The sequence below is a fragment of the Alexandromys fortis genome, unplaced genomic scaffold, assembly GCF_014885135.2.
Source record: "Alexandromys fortis isolate MF-2015 unplaced genomic scaffold, M_Fortis_MF-2015_v1.1 scaffold_93, whole genome shotgun sequence".
In the NCBI taxonomy this organism is placed as follows: domain Eukaryota; kingdom Metazoa; phylum Chordata; class Mammalia; order Rodentia; family Cricetidae; genus Alexandromys; species Alexandromys fortis.
The window spans coordinates 117,173-131,859 of NW_026067970.1; positions in this window are offsets into that span (position 1 = coordinate 117,173).

Sequence of the window (14,687 nt, forward strand, 5' to 3'; positions counted from 1 at the left end):
CCTGAGAGGAGAAACAGGAAGTGATCAGAAACACAAGCCAGACTCTTCCGCTGACAGGCTAGAAAAGGATTTTAAAGGAACATAGAGTCGTTCGTGGTGGTTAATTTCATCCTGATCCAGGTAACAAAGTTTTAGAATTAGGAAGCTGCAGATCTCCGGGAAGCTAGTGTCAGGGACAGGACCCCCTGATCCACCTTTGGACGTGATCCACCATTTGGAGCTTAGCAGAGTGACCCTACAGATTCAGAACTGGACAAGCAGCCACTGTCCCTCCCCTCCCCTAGTCCTTCTTCTAAATATCTTTTCTTGGAACTGTTAAGTTTTAAACCTGGGACAAATGACTGAGGTGCCTATTTAACTATCAAAGTGGACCTGGCCTCGAGGTTCTCCCAGCATCCCTCAGTCCTGCGCTGTTATAGGATATGGCTGGCACACCCCACCCTCTACCCTGAACTCTCCAGCTAGCCCAGGGGCTGGGCTGCCCTCCCCAGAGGCTCTTCCCTATAGAATCCAGAAGTTTTGGCTGCTCTTCCCCAGAGGCTCTTCCTATAGAACCTAGATGTTTTGGCTGCCCTTCCCCAGAGGCTCTTCCTATAGAATCCAGAGGTTTCAGCTGCCCTTCCTCAAAGGTTCTTCCCTATAGAATCCAGACATTTTGGCTGCCCCTCTCCAGAGGCTCTTCCTATAAAATCCAGACGTTTTGGCTGCTCTCCCCAGAGGCTCTTCCCCATAGAATCCAGATGTTTTGGTGCCCTTTCCCTTTTGTTCCTTTGGCCTCCTGGCTGCTGCACCTGGTTAGCTCTCTGCCCTCTCCTTCCCCTCCCCTTCTCCTCACATGGCCCAACTCAGCCTGGTCACGTCCACTCTAGACTCGCCCAGATGTCCCTGTCGCTGACTCTGGCTATGCTCTCCCACATATCCATAATAAACTCTTCCCACCACACCTAGGAGCAGTCATGTCCTTTCCTTTCCTCTATTTCTTTCTTACATCCATCAGCAAGCTCCAAGTACTCATTCTTCCTAAGACCTCCATGTTTAGGGAGTCTTTTAAAGTTATCAGGCAGGTCTCAAGTTTTTGATCACCAATACGTTATTATAAATAATGTAATTAATTATTATAAAAACATAAGTAATACAACTTTTACTAGTTTGTGGAGACAGGCTTTCACTATATGAAGCTAGAACTCAGAGAGCTGCCTGCCTTTGTCTCCCAAATGCTGGAATCCACTGATTTAAAAGAATAAAGTTTATTTTTACTTGTGGGTATGGTGCATGTGTCTGTGGTGTGTTCTCGCGTGCTCACACACACACACACACACACACACACACACACACGAGTCTACACATATGAATACAGGTGACTGTGGAGGCAGAGGTGTTAGATTTGGGGCAAGCAGTATACATTTTTTCTTTTTCTTTTTTTTTTTTTTGTTTTTGCTTTTGTTTTCATTTTTGAGACAGAGTTTCTCTGTGCAGTCCTGACTATCTTGGAACTCACTCTATAGACCAGGCAGGCCATGAATCAGAGACTCACCTGCCTCTGCCTCCCAAGTCATAGGATTAAAGGTGTGCACACCACTGCCCAGCACAGCATACTCTCTTAGCTGCTGAGCCATCTCTTTAGCCCTCACTGAGTGCTGGGGGCAACTTTATTATAAAAGTAAAAGAAAAGAGAGCGACATAAAACCAGGGAGTTACTGACCTTGTATTTGAGAAACTGAGGCAGTGACAGGTGCAGTCTTGGGGGCTTTCATGGTGCTTGTAGGTGTTCTGGTTCAAAGCTTACCCTTCGCACACATCATTCTTGAAGACAGTTGCTTACGAATGTAGGGGGTGCGTTTTATCAACTAAAAATGGAGGTACAAATAGACCAAAGCATTTCCCCAAAATCTGTTCACAGTGTGTTAGTGCATATGACATTTCCCTGACCCTGAGCTTTGCATGCTGTTAACCATTTTAAAGCTTTTATGCACAAAGGGTTTTTTTAAAATGTGCTATGAGTTTTTTGGTGGCAAACACATCTTCTATGACTTTGATAAGTCTCTCTGTTGCTCACCATCCCTAGGGTGGGGCCAGCTACAGTACGAGATAGATTAATGATGGACAAAGACAATCAGTTGAGGGGCTGGAGAGATGGCTCAGTGGTTAAAGAACACTGACTGCTCTTCCAGAGGATTCGGGTTCAATTCCCAGCTCCCACATGGCAGCTCACAACTGTGTGTAACTCTAGGATCTGACATCCTCACACAGACAGACATGCAGGCAAAACACTAAAGCAAATAAAATAAAAGATAAATTATGAAAAGAAAAATGTTTAAAAAAAGAAAATCAGACATTGTGTGTGTGTATGTATACATATGAGCATGCATTGCTACAGCAATACATGTGTGGAGATCAGAGGATGGCTTTGCAGCTGAACTTAGGTTGCAAGGCATTTGATTTCCAGCTTCACTATTTTATAATCACAGCACAGCCCCTGGTGCACGGGGGATCTGGCAGCGTGCATTTCTGCATACGATGCCGTTCACACCTCATGCAAAGCCCCCGCAAAATCAGCAGCCCCCTTTCCATATCCTCCATGAAAAGGCCAGCTGTCGGCTCATCTGTCATCAACCTTCCTTCATCTGGAAGTTTGGGGTTCTGAGGAAGGTTTTGTTTTCTTCTGAGATCTCCACAGACACCAGAACATGTGCATACCCACATACACACACAGGAAAAAATAAACATGAAAAAACGAGAAAACACAAAACCCTATAACTGCAGAGGAAGGGTCAGTGGGAGCTTGTGGCATCCTAGCAACCCGAGTTCAGTACTTGGAATGCATGGACAGGTGGAAGGACAGAGTCACCTGCACAAAGATCACCTCTGACTGTCGCACGGGTGCTGTGTCAAATGCAGGTGTTTGTCCTCTGCCTCAGACATAAGATAAGTAAATAGATGTAAAAGAATGTGCTTAAATCAAGAATTGAGGCATGCTGAGAAGGAAAAAAAGTCTTCTTTCAGTTCTGACAGTTACTGTTCTCCGCAAGACTGCTTTGAGTTGCTCAGATCTATGGCAGATCAGGCCAGAGATAAATTTGTTTCTGTAGCATAATTGAGCCCAACCTGGCACACGCAGGATATAAATGCTGTATTCTGACGTCATGCTCTCTCCAACCTTCACTCCCTAGTCCTTGATGGCTTCATTCTTTCTGGAAGAACTTTCCTTGGGCTTTGGTTTAGAGTGGACATTTGGGGACCCCGGGGACTGAAATCAGGTGCTTTTATTCCAATGTTTGTATTTTACCAGGAACTGAGGAACTAGCGCTACTGAGCAGAGAATACTTTAGTCTCCCTATTGAATCTCTGGACTCAGTCACAACTAAGAGGAAATGTAGGCTCAGGGATCACTCAGGAGACCGACCTTCCCCTTCGAGATTACAGTTCACAGTTCCATCTCAACATAAAGTCCTTCTTTCTAACTTTCTTTTCCTCCTTCCCATCCTTTCTCCCACCCTCAATCCATCCCTCCCACCCACCCTCCCTCACACCCTCAAACACACTCTCTCTCTCTCTCTCTCTCTCTCTCTCTCTCTCTCTCTCTCTCTCTCTCTCACTCTCTCTATCTCTTTCTTCCCTTTATCCAGAGTCAAGGTTAATTCACATGGCCCAAACTGGCCTTGAACTTGTCATCTTCCTGCCCTACCCTTTTGGGTGCTGGGACTGCAGACATGAACCACTGTGCCCAGGGTTATGCTGGTCTTTTTGTTTGTGTCTAACTATTGTGTGTTAACCTTCACCTCCTGAAAACTAAAGACTCTTTGTTCAGTTCTCTTAAACACCTTCTGTTTGTGCAGAAGGTAGTCCAGTCTTTCTCATTATCTTGTTCTATGAACACAGCTGTGTTTCAGAGCCTAGATGCCTGTTTGCTAACTAACAGGTGGAAGACAAAAGGAGCAGACGTTGTCGATAACAGTGATGGTGTTGAACATTCCATCCAGCTCTGGGGTTTTCGGAGAAAAAGTCACATTTGCACATAAACGGCTCTTAAGAAAGCATTGTGGTTTATCGGAAGAGTGGTGACTGTAAGCACAGCCCCCATTCCGTAGCCTTTGCTGTACATCCGGCCAGCTTTAAGGACTGTATTTGGGTTAACTCACTTCACCCTCAGCCATCCATTGAGGAGGAAACTTTTCTGCTCTCAGCCTAACAGGTGAAGACACAGGCACAGAGGCTGAGCTTTCTATAAACTACCTCGGGGCTGCTCTGACTGAGAACAAGGCAGAAATAACTAAAGGAGGAAGTAGTTATTTATGTCAGAATGTAATGTTAGTACCCAGGGCAGACTGCCGTTCAGGTAACCACACCAGGCCCCGCTAACAGATGCGGCCTGGTGCACCCTGAGGCCTTGTCCAGGAATCTCCAGCTAATAGTCTTTCTCACCTGGGGAGGAAGAGTCTGCATCAAAGGGGCTTTTGATGGCCTCACATTCTGCCCTCCACTCCCTTTCCTGCCTGGGACTCAGTCAGACCGTAGGGTCCTGCCGTGAAACAGCCCCTCATGCTCAGAAAACTCTAAGAGATTCCACTTCTTCCTCACAGACCCTGAGTCTTCTCTTCAGTGTCCCCGCGGCCATGCTGTTGTCTGTCTGTCTGTCTGTGTGTTGGTGTCCTAATGACTCTTCCAGTAAACTCTTTAGCACCCAACAACCCATCTTACCATCCATATTGGACTTGAGACCAAGACCTTTCAAGGTTGTTTCCCGGCTTCAGAGGGTTTGGGATGGAATTCTCAGACAGAGACACAAGACATGGAGGATTCTCTGATGGGAAGCGGATTTATTTGTGCTGATTCATTCTAAGAGGATTCATGGCTGAAGGCCGAGCCCTGAGCGCAAGGCTTTGTCTCGTATACATTTTTAACCCCTTTCCCCATTATAAAGTAATGTGCATTCTCACTGGGTGTTTATGGCAGAAGCTGACAAGATGGTGATGTGCTAGCACTGCCATGGTACTGTAGCACCCAGGCTACTTCTCTTAGGTGTTCTAAAGTTTTCAAATGTTCTGTTAATTCACCACTGTGGGATTTTTCCAGCTTCTTTATGTATGCATTTAGTGTTATGAACTTTCCTCTTAACACTGCTTTCATTGTGTCCCATAAATTTGGGTGTGTTGTGTGGTCATTTTCATTGAATTTGAGGAAGTCTTTAATTTTTCCCTTTATTTCTTCCTTGATCTATTGATGATTCAGTTGAGCATTGTTTAATTTCCATGTGTTTATGGGTTTTCTGGAATTTGTACTGCTGTTGAATTCTAGTTTTAAACCATGGTGATCTGATAAGGTATATTGGGTTATTTCAATTTTTTTTTATTTGTTGAGGTTTGTTTTTGTTACCGAGTATGTGGTCAATTTTTGAGAAAGTTCCATGAAGTGATGAGAAGAAGGCATATTCTTTTCTGTTTGGATGGAATATTCTATAGATGTCTGTTAAGTCCATTTGAGTCATAACATCTGTTAGTTCTCTTATTTCTCTGTTCATTTTTTGTCTGACTGACCTGTCCAGTGGTAAGAGGGAAGTGCTGAAGTCTCCCACTATTAGTGTGTGGGGTTTAATATATGATTTAAGCTTTAGAAGTGTTTCTTTTACATATGAGGGTGCCTTGTATTTGGGGCATAGATGTTCAGTATTGAGATTTCCTCTTGATGGATTTTTTCTGTGACTAATATGAAATGACCTTCTTTGTCTCTTTTGACTGATTTTAGCTTGAAGTTTATTTTGTTTATTATTAATATTTTGTAGATTTTAGGATAGCTACATCATCAGCTTGTTTCTTAGGTCCATATGATTGGTATATTTCTTCCCAACCCTTTACTCTGAGACGATGTCTGTCTTTGAGGTTGAGATATGTTTCTTGTATGCAGAAGAAGGATGGATTATGTTTTTGTATTCAATCTGTTAGCCTGTACCTTTTTATAGGTGAGTTGAGTCCATTTACATTAAGGGATATTAATGACCAGTGATTGCCATCTACTGTAAATTTAGTTTTCATTGTTGGTGATGTTAATTTGTGCGTTTTATTTTTTCTTCTTTGGGATTTGCTGTTACAAGACCATCAATTGTCTGTGTTTTTGTTGGAGTAGCCAACTTCCTTGGGTCGGAGTTTTCCTTCTAGTACTTTGTGTAGAGCTAGGTTTGTGGTGGTATTGGTGAAATCTAGTTTTGTCATGAAATATCTTGTTTTGTCCTTCTATGGTGATTGAAAGTTTTTCTGGGTATAGTAGTCTGGGCTGGCATCCGTGATCTCTTAATGTCTGTATGATGCTTGACCACGACCTTCTGGCTTTCATTGTTTCCAATGAGAAGTCAGGTGTAATTCTTATAGAACACCTTTCTATGTTACTTGGTCTTTTCCCCTTGCAGCTCTTAATATTCTTTCTTTACTCTGTATGCTTAGTGTTTTGATTATTATGTGGTGGGAGGACTTTTTTTTTTTGATTCAATCTATTTGGTATTATGTAAGCTTCTTGTATCTTCATATGCATATCTTTCTTTAGGTTGGGAAAGTTTTCTTTTATGATTTTGTTAAATATGTTTTCTGTGCTTTTGAGTTGAACTTCTCCTTCTATACCTATTATTCTTAAATTTGGCCTTTTCATGGTGTCACATATTTCTTGGATATTTTGGGTTAAGCTTTTGTTATACTTAATGTTTTTTTTTTGACTGATGAGTCTATTTCCTCTATTGTATCTTCAGTGCTTGAGATTTTCTCTTCCATCTCTTATATTCTGTTGTTCATGCTTGCGTTTATGGTTCCTGACCATTTTCTCATGATTTCTGTTTCTATAATTCCCTCGGCTTGTGTTTTCTTTATTGTCTCTATTTTAGTTTTCAAGTCTTGAATAGTTTCTTTCATATGTTTGATTTCCTTTTCTTGGTCTAGGTTACCAGCTTCAACCTGTTTCTGTAAATCCTGGTCTGGAACCCCTCCTGCAGAATTCCCTGGTTTGGAGTTGGTCCTGCAAAGGTTTCTGTCTCCAGTCTACTGCCTCGGAGGTCCCAGGCTCAGGTGCACCCAGGACCTCAGAGGACCAGGCTCATGCTCAGATGCACAGAGGTTCCAGGTTCCTGCCTATTCTTTTTGATGTCCCAGACCAATACCTGGACCCACAGAGGTCCTGGCTCAGGCCTACTCCCTCTAAGATTCCAGACTCATGCCTGGTCCCACAGAGCTCTCTGGTTCCTGCCTACTCCCTCAGAGGTCCCAGATTCACGCCCAGACTGGCAGAGGTCCTGGCTCAGGCCTAGTTTCTGGGAGGTCCTAGACTCATGTCCAGACCCACAGGGGTCCTGGCTTGGGTCTACTCACTTGAAAGTCCCAGATTTACATTGGGACCCTCAGCAGTCTCTGGCTCTGGCTCATTTGCTCTGCGGTTACTCCCCTCTCCTGTACCTATTCCAGAGAAGAGCACTTTTTTTTTCTTTTTTTTAACAATTAGTTTTTCAATACTTGAATTCAACCAAGGTTTCACATACACTACTGGGGTGCTCTATCACTGACTTATGTCCCTAGCCCCCTACCCTCTCTTTTTGAGACAGACTTTCACTAAGCTTCTCGGGCTAGCCTTGACCTTTAGTATTCATGCTTAGTGTCCTATATTATTAAGCATCAAATATAATTTCATGAGATCACTCTTGAAGTACCATGAGATCCAAGTAGACTGAAAAAAAAAAACAGAAAAAAATTCTTCTTCCAGCAATTTTATCCCCAGGACTAGAGCATTTGGCTGCTGATGGACAGCCCGTGTGTCTTCATGTGCTCTCTGTGCAGAGCAGGAGCACAAAATAGACACCATTTTGTATTTGGGCTGCCATAAAGATCCTGCCCCTCAAGCCTTGTACACCGGTGGGACAGCACTTGGGACACAAAGTCTCCTTTTCACAGACTCACAACTCACGGGGAAACGCGTCCTGCCTAGTCTGCAGTTCTCAGGAGGGCAGCTGACATGGAGCAGAGCTGCCCTGACCAGTCCACCTGTTCTATAGAGCTAACACAAACGTCACCTGGCCTAGGTGACAGAACCCAGGTGTTCATCCAAGCAATGGGCTGATGTTGCTGTGCACTAGTTAGCTGTGGCTGACGTTTTTCCTTTTCAAAGAAAACAAAGTACCTTTATCTTCTGAGAATTTTATATATGCACACAATGTGTTTTGATTATACTTATCCCTGCTCCTCCTAGATCCAACCTCTACCCCTTCCCAACTTCATGTCTTACCCTGGTTTTTTAAAAATAAAACTCATCAAGACCGATCTATGCTGCCCATATATTCCTGAGTGTGTGGCCTTCTACTGAACGGTTGTCTCACTGGGCGTTCCATCCACGCAAGTCAGAGACCCTCCGTGGTGTGATCAGGACTATCCAATCAGTTGAAGTCCTTGATAGAGAAGACCAAAACTTTCCCCAAAAGAAGTTTGGCTTCAAGATTAGCACAGCAAACCTGTGGGAGAAGAGTAAAGTACAATGACAAACATGAAATGTCATAATGAAACCCACTATCTGTACATTGACTAAAAATATTAATTAGAAGAGAGAAAGGGGAAACAGAAAACTCCCCTCAGTTCCAACCCTGGGCTTGGTCAGTGGATTTTGGTCGGTCAGAAGTGCCCTCCATCCCCTGGCTTAGATCCAGCCTACTGGCCTGGTCTCTGCATTTGGCCTTTTGATTTCCTACGGTTGTGTGAAATGGCTTCTTAAACCCCCCCCCTCTCCTATCCATCTATCTATTTGTCTATCTATCTATCTATCTATCTATCTATCTATCTATCTATCATCTATCTATCATCTATCTATCTATCTATCTATCTATCTATCTATCTATCTATCATCTCCTTCTCTCTCTCAGCACAGATAAAGATAAACCACAGATACAGCTGTCCTTTGGTCCCTGTGGGGGATTTCTGGGGCTATTCAAGGACGCTATACCAACAGGCCCTGAATTTGCAAACAGTTCCCCTACGCTTCAGATCGTCTCCAGGTCACGCACAGTAACAGCACAGTGCTCTGGTTCTGTCAGTAGCTGCCACACTGTGCAGCCCAGAGAAGAACCGCAAGAAACAATAACCATGCATGCTCAGGACAGATCAAGCCTTGTAGGCCTGACTGCATTTTATCTGCATTTGACTGAGTCCACGGCTGCCGATGGGCACACTGGACGTTCAGTATAGATCAGATACTAGATCTGGGTCCACATAAAACACGGAGTAAGGATATAGAGTTACAGATACAGGTACAGCTGCTATTAATTCTCTTCTTATTATGCTTCACAGAACTGCAGAAGCCTAGAGCTGCTGCACTGTTAAAAACCCAACCAAACCAGACACTAGTTTGTCAATAAACTCACGATTGATCCCCGGGCTTTGGAAGTAGTTTATGATGAGATACTGTGTGGCCAACAGTACCAAGCCCCATCAACCCATTTTCCGTGGTTTGTACACGGGAGTGTGGTTTTCGCCAGATACACTCAGCATCAGAAGATAATCAGATGGCCCAGTTCTCTATCTATTCTAGATACTAACCCCATCTGATTGCAGCTCAACCTTATTTCCCATTCTGTATGCTGCCTCTTAACTCTTTTAATTGCTCCTCGCACTTGCAGGACTGCGTTTCATGTAATCCCCTGGCCGGGTCCCGGGGTTGTGTCTGTGCTGTGAGAGTCCTTCCCGATGTTCTTGCCTAAACCACCATCTGGGAGCTCAGCTTTTCTCTGTAGTTTCCAGGCTTTGGCTCTCTCACTGCCTTCGATCCATTTGGTAATTTTTCTTTTTTTGAGACAAGGTTTCTCTGTAATTTTGGAGCCTGTCCTGGAACTAGCTCTGTAGACCAGGCTGACCTCAAACTCACTGAGCTCTGCCTGCTGCTGCCTCCCGAGTGCTGGGGTTAAATGTGTGCACCACCACCGCCCGGTTTATTTTGTAATTTGTTATGGGGTGAGAGTTAAGTACCACACGCCATTCTTCTGTGTGTGGATATGCAGTTCGTCATTGCTGTTTGCTGAAGTGGGTTTTTGCTAATTTGTGTTTTTGACACCTTTCTCACAATATGAGCTGTAGCTGTGTAGTTTATTTCTAGGTCCTCTACTGTAACTCATAATCTACATGTCTGTTTTTGTGACAGTACCACACTGCTTTCATTGCTGTGGCTCTTAGTATGGTTTGAAATCAGGTTCTGTGGTGTTTTCCCCATTGCTCTTTTGGCTTCATCTTCTCTGCTCCCATAGAAAGTTTTTCCCTTTTTCCCTAGTTCTGTGGAGAATTAGAATTTGTTGTTGTTTGGTTTTTCTAGACAGGGTTTCCCTGGGTAGCCCTGGCTGTCCTGGAACTCACTCTGTAGACCAGGCTGGCCTCGAACTCAGAGACCCATCTGTTCTGCCTCTGGAGTGCTGGGATTAAAGGTGAGGGACACCTCTACCCAGTGTGGTTAGAATTTTGATGGGGATTGTATTTTTGTAGATTTCTTTGAACAGTGCTGCAGTTTTTACAGTGTTAACTCTGCCAACCTGTGCGCATGGGAGAGCTTTCCATCTTCAGCAAGCTCTGACGGCTGGAGGGACACCAACTCACTTGAGCACGTGGCTCCGATAGGCCTGTCCTTCCTTTTTCCTATTCATTCTGCTTTGCTGAAAACCAGTAGATCACATTCCTGAAGCTAGCCACCGAGGTCTATTCCCTTATTTGGCCACTTCCTTTTCCTGAGGCTGACTACCAAGGTCCACTATCAAGTACTAACGTCCATCCAGCAACCAAAAGCCCCCTTGCCTCACCCAATTAACATGCCCAATCAAAACTGAACACCTCATCCTAACATGGGGGTTCTTCCTTTGCCTTTATAAATGGCCATTTTCTATGTGCTGGGTAGTCTCCCCTCTGTCCAGAGGCAGTCCTTTGTCCCTCCAGAACAAATATCCCTGCCCCTTCCCCACCTCTGCCCCCTCTCCCCTGCTCCCTCTCTTTTTTACCACTACATCCTAGTCCATTCTAACACAGACCCCTCCCCTTTTCTCCTCTTAAAAAATGAACCTGCAAGGTCATTTGCTGCTGTTTCCTGCCTGAGTCCGAGAGCAGTCACTTTAACTTTTCTTCCCTGCTTAAATAAAGGATTTCTCTGTGAAAACGGGTGTTTGGTGTCATTTGTACCTAATCCAGGGTCCTAGAGCACACGCCCTCTGTGTGCTCATGTGCCCTCACACACAGGGCTTGGGGGATCTCCTTCATATTCACTGTCTTAAATGTTTTTTTTGGCAAGGTCTTTCACCTCTCTGTTCAAGGATCCAGTTTAACCTGGTTGTGTTTATTCCATTTTTGTTTGCTTGTTTGTTTCTGGCTGCAGTGGGCGGGACTGTTGGCTGACATCTTTCTTACAGGTTTGTGTTACAATGCAGAAGACTGGCTGAGATCTCTATGTTGGTTCTTTGTCCTTGCTGGAATTATTTCAGTTTCTTAAGCATTTCATGACTTCTCTTCACTAATGATGGGAAAACTGCTATCAATTGCTTATCAAGAAAAGTACCTACTCATAAAAGAATCTTGATCAACATTTTATATTAAGCTGTGATCCCTTTATGCAGGTCAGCAGAAGCTAAACAATGAAATACACCAACTGCTTCGATTCAGCAATGGCAGGCTCACTGATGGACACAAATATACACACACCACACACACACATCACATCACACACATATACATACACACTACACATACACACACTACACATACACACACCAAACACATGTACACACACACTACACATACACACACCACACATACACACACACACCACATACCATACACACACCACATACACACACTCACATACACATACCACACATACACACTACACACACACCACACACACACCACATACACATATACACACATCACACACACACCACACACATATATATCACACACACCACATATACACACACCGCACACACACCCCACACATACACATACCACACACACACACCACACATACACACCACACATACTACACATACACACCACACACACAATACACACACCACACACACACACCACACACACACACCACACACACATACCACACACTACACATACGCACACCACACACACTACACATACACACACCACACACACATATATACCACACATACACACCACACACACACATATATACCACACATACACACCACACACACACACCACACATACACACATCACACACACACACACACAAAGATGATAAATAAATAGCAGCACAATTCTCTAACCGAATAGCCCTTCATTGCTAGGTAAGAATGCTAAGGTAATTAAATGTTAGGACATCTACAAGTAAGATTCATGGTGGATGGTCAACCAAAAGAAATATAGTCTGAGCATCTATTTAGATGCTTCTAAGGCTTGGATATGGTTTAAATGTCTCCTAAAGGTTTATTCATTGGAAGTTTGGTCCTTGGAGTGAAGGTGTTAACAAGTAATGGTACGTTTAAGAGACAAAGCCGACTATGGATCCTGCAGTCCACAGTAACCACCTGCCAGGCGATGTGTGATGTGAAAGCGGCATGACTGTTATCAGGACCGCAAACGCTTTCTCCCTGGGCTTGAGGCCCACTCCATATGAGAAAACCTACGCCAGGTAGTGTTTAGCTGGCCAGGAACTGTGGCACACAAGGTCACAGGCCTTGGGGAAGCTTTCTACCATAGTTTTCCTAAATGGTCCGGTTGCCCAGCTGTCTCTAAAATACTCATGTTTATCTCAGCCTCAGTCAGAGAAGTTTCTATTTTCCATGACAGCAGTTAGTGTGTGTGTTCATTGCTGGTCATCAAGAATGAGCGAGAATGGAATTCATGGCCCTAAATGGAAGAACAACATCGTCTCTTCCAAGGCTCATGGAATGAGGCAGAAAGAATATCAGTACCAGAGGATGGGGAAAAAGGCTTTTGGACATAATTTGGCCTTTGTACTCATGAATTCACTGCACAGAACAAGAACAAGGCTGTGCTCGTGAACATTTCATCCCCACCTCTCTCTGAAGAACTAATGGCAGGAAGAGACGGCTAGAAAGGAGGGCACCATTTTCTTCAGTGGTATAGCAACGATAAGCTGCCAAAGCTCCTTAAAATAACCCATGCACATGCAAGCAACTCTAACCAAACTGTATCACACACAGCAAGAAGATGTGAAAGCAGAGGGGGCTTGGAGAAAGTAGAAGGCTTCACTGAGAGAGGGAGCAGAATGAGAGGCCATGAGGGGTGAGAACAACTAAAAGGTGTGTGTGTGTGTGTGTGTGTGTGTGTGTGTGTGTGTGCAAACTGCTAATAAAAGAGGGGAGCAGACTGCCATGGGGGGTTTTTAAGTCATTGGGAGTGTGTCCCCAGAAAGTACCTTTGGGACCTGAGAATGTTCTCCCTAGAGCAAGTTCTTGCATAAGAGTGAGTGCTCCTTTTCTCCTTAGCCTAGCTTCTGGTCTTGTCAGAGTTTTTAACCTCTGTGATGTAACAATTTCCTCTGAATTGAAACGTTTCCATAGGGAAGGAGGAGGGATGCTGATAAGATCTAGGAAGTAAAACAAACAACAACAAAACAACTTACAAGACACAGGAAGATCCTGAAACTAACAAGACTTCTGGAGGTCCATTCAAGGTTGTGCTGGCCACAATACTCACTGGAAAGAACAAACTTTTCTGAGGGATTGATGAAAAATTTTTCAGAGAGCCTCAGGAATGCAGCTTTCTCCACATGACGGGATGGGCTTTTTCAGTGAGGCAACAGCCTTTGAGTCATCTATACTCCTGTAGGTCAGTCCTTGCCCATCTTCCTGTAAGGGACCCTGATAAACTTACTGCTTCACTAAGAGCTGTGATTGGAATTCTTCCTGTGATCTGTCATTGGTGCCCTATCTGGGGCGAATAAAGCTTTTGTTCCTATCTATCCAGGAACAGCCACACACACAGCCTTCTGGCTGCTCTACTTCTGGGTACACACCTACCATAAATAAACAAGGATAGCAAGCGTGGAGATTTACATAACCCACAAACAGAGCCAGCTTCTCAAAAGACTAGAATAATTACACTGCAAGATGAAATCACTGGCTTCACCTGGACCGCCTCAAGTGCGACAACCTGAGTAAAAGTTAAGCCTGGACCCTCCCCCAAACTGAGCCCCCAGCTCAGACGAGATGGTTAGATAGAACTTTCTGGAGCTCCTGGGACGAGTACACATCCTAACACATGTAACAGATAGTTACATGGAGGTACATAGGTACACAATAGACTTGATGATGGCTTCTAGGGCCAACACTTTAGGCCACTGAAGTAAATAGAAGACACCGGGCTGTGTTTAGTGCCAAGAAGACCCAGAGAGTCAGTTCAGTCGGAGCTTGGGAGCTTAGGTGCAACTCTGGCCCTGTCTCAAAGAGCACTAAAGGAAGTGCCTTTCTGTCTCCATGCTGACCAATCATTGATTAGGAGCTACCCGAGTATGAAGGATGACCTTTCAGGGAGTTACTGCTCTCAGGTCAGAGTGAACCTCAAGTGTGGCTAGGGCTGGTGGGCACTCATCTGAGCCCTGGCAGTTGTTAGCAGTCCTCTCGGTTTGGAGATCAGGGTCACACTTCTGCAAAGAGGAGCATGCAGTCCTGCAGCAGATGATAAAGTGTCCTAGGCTGCATG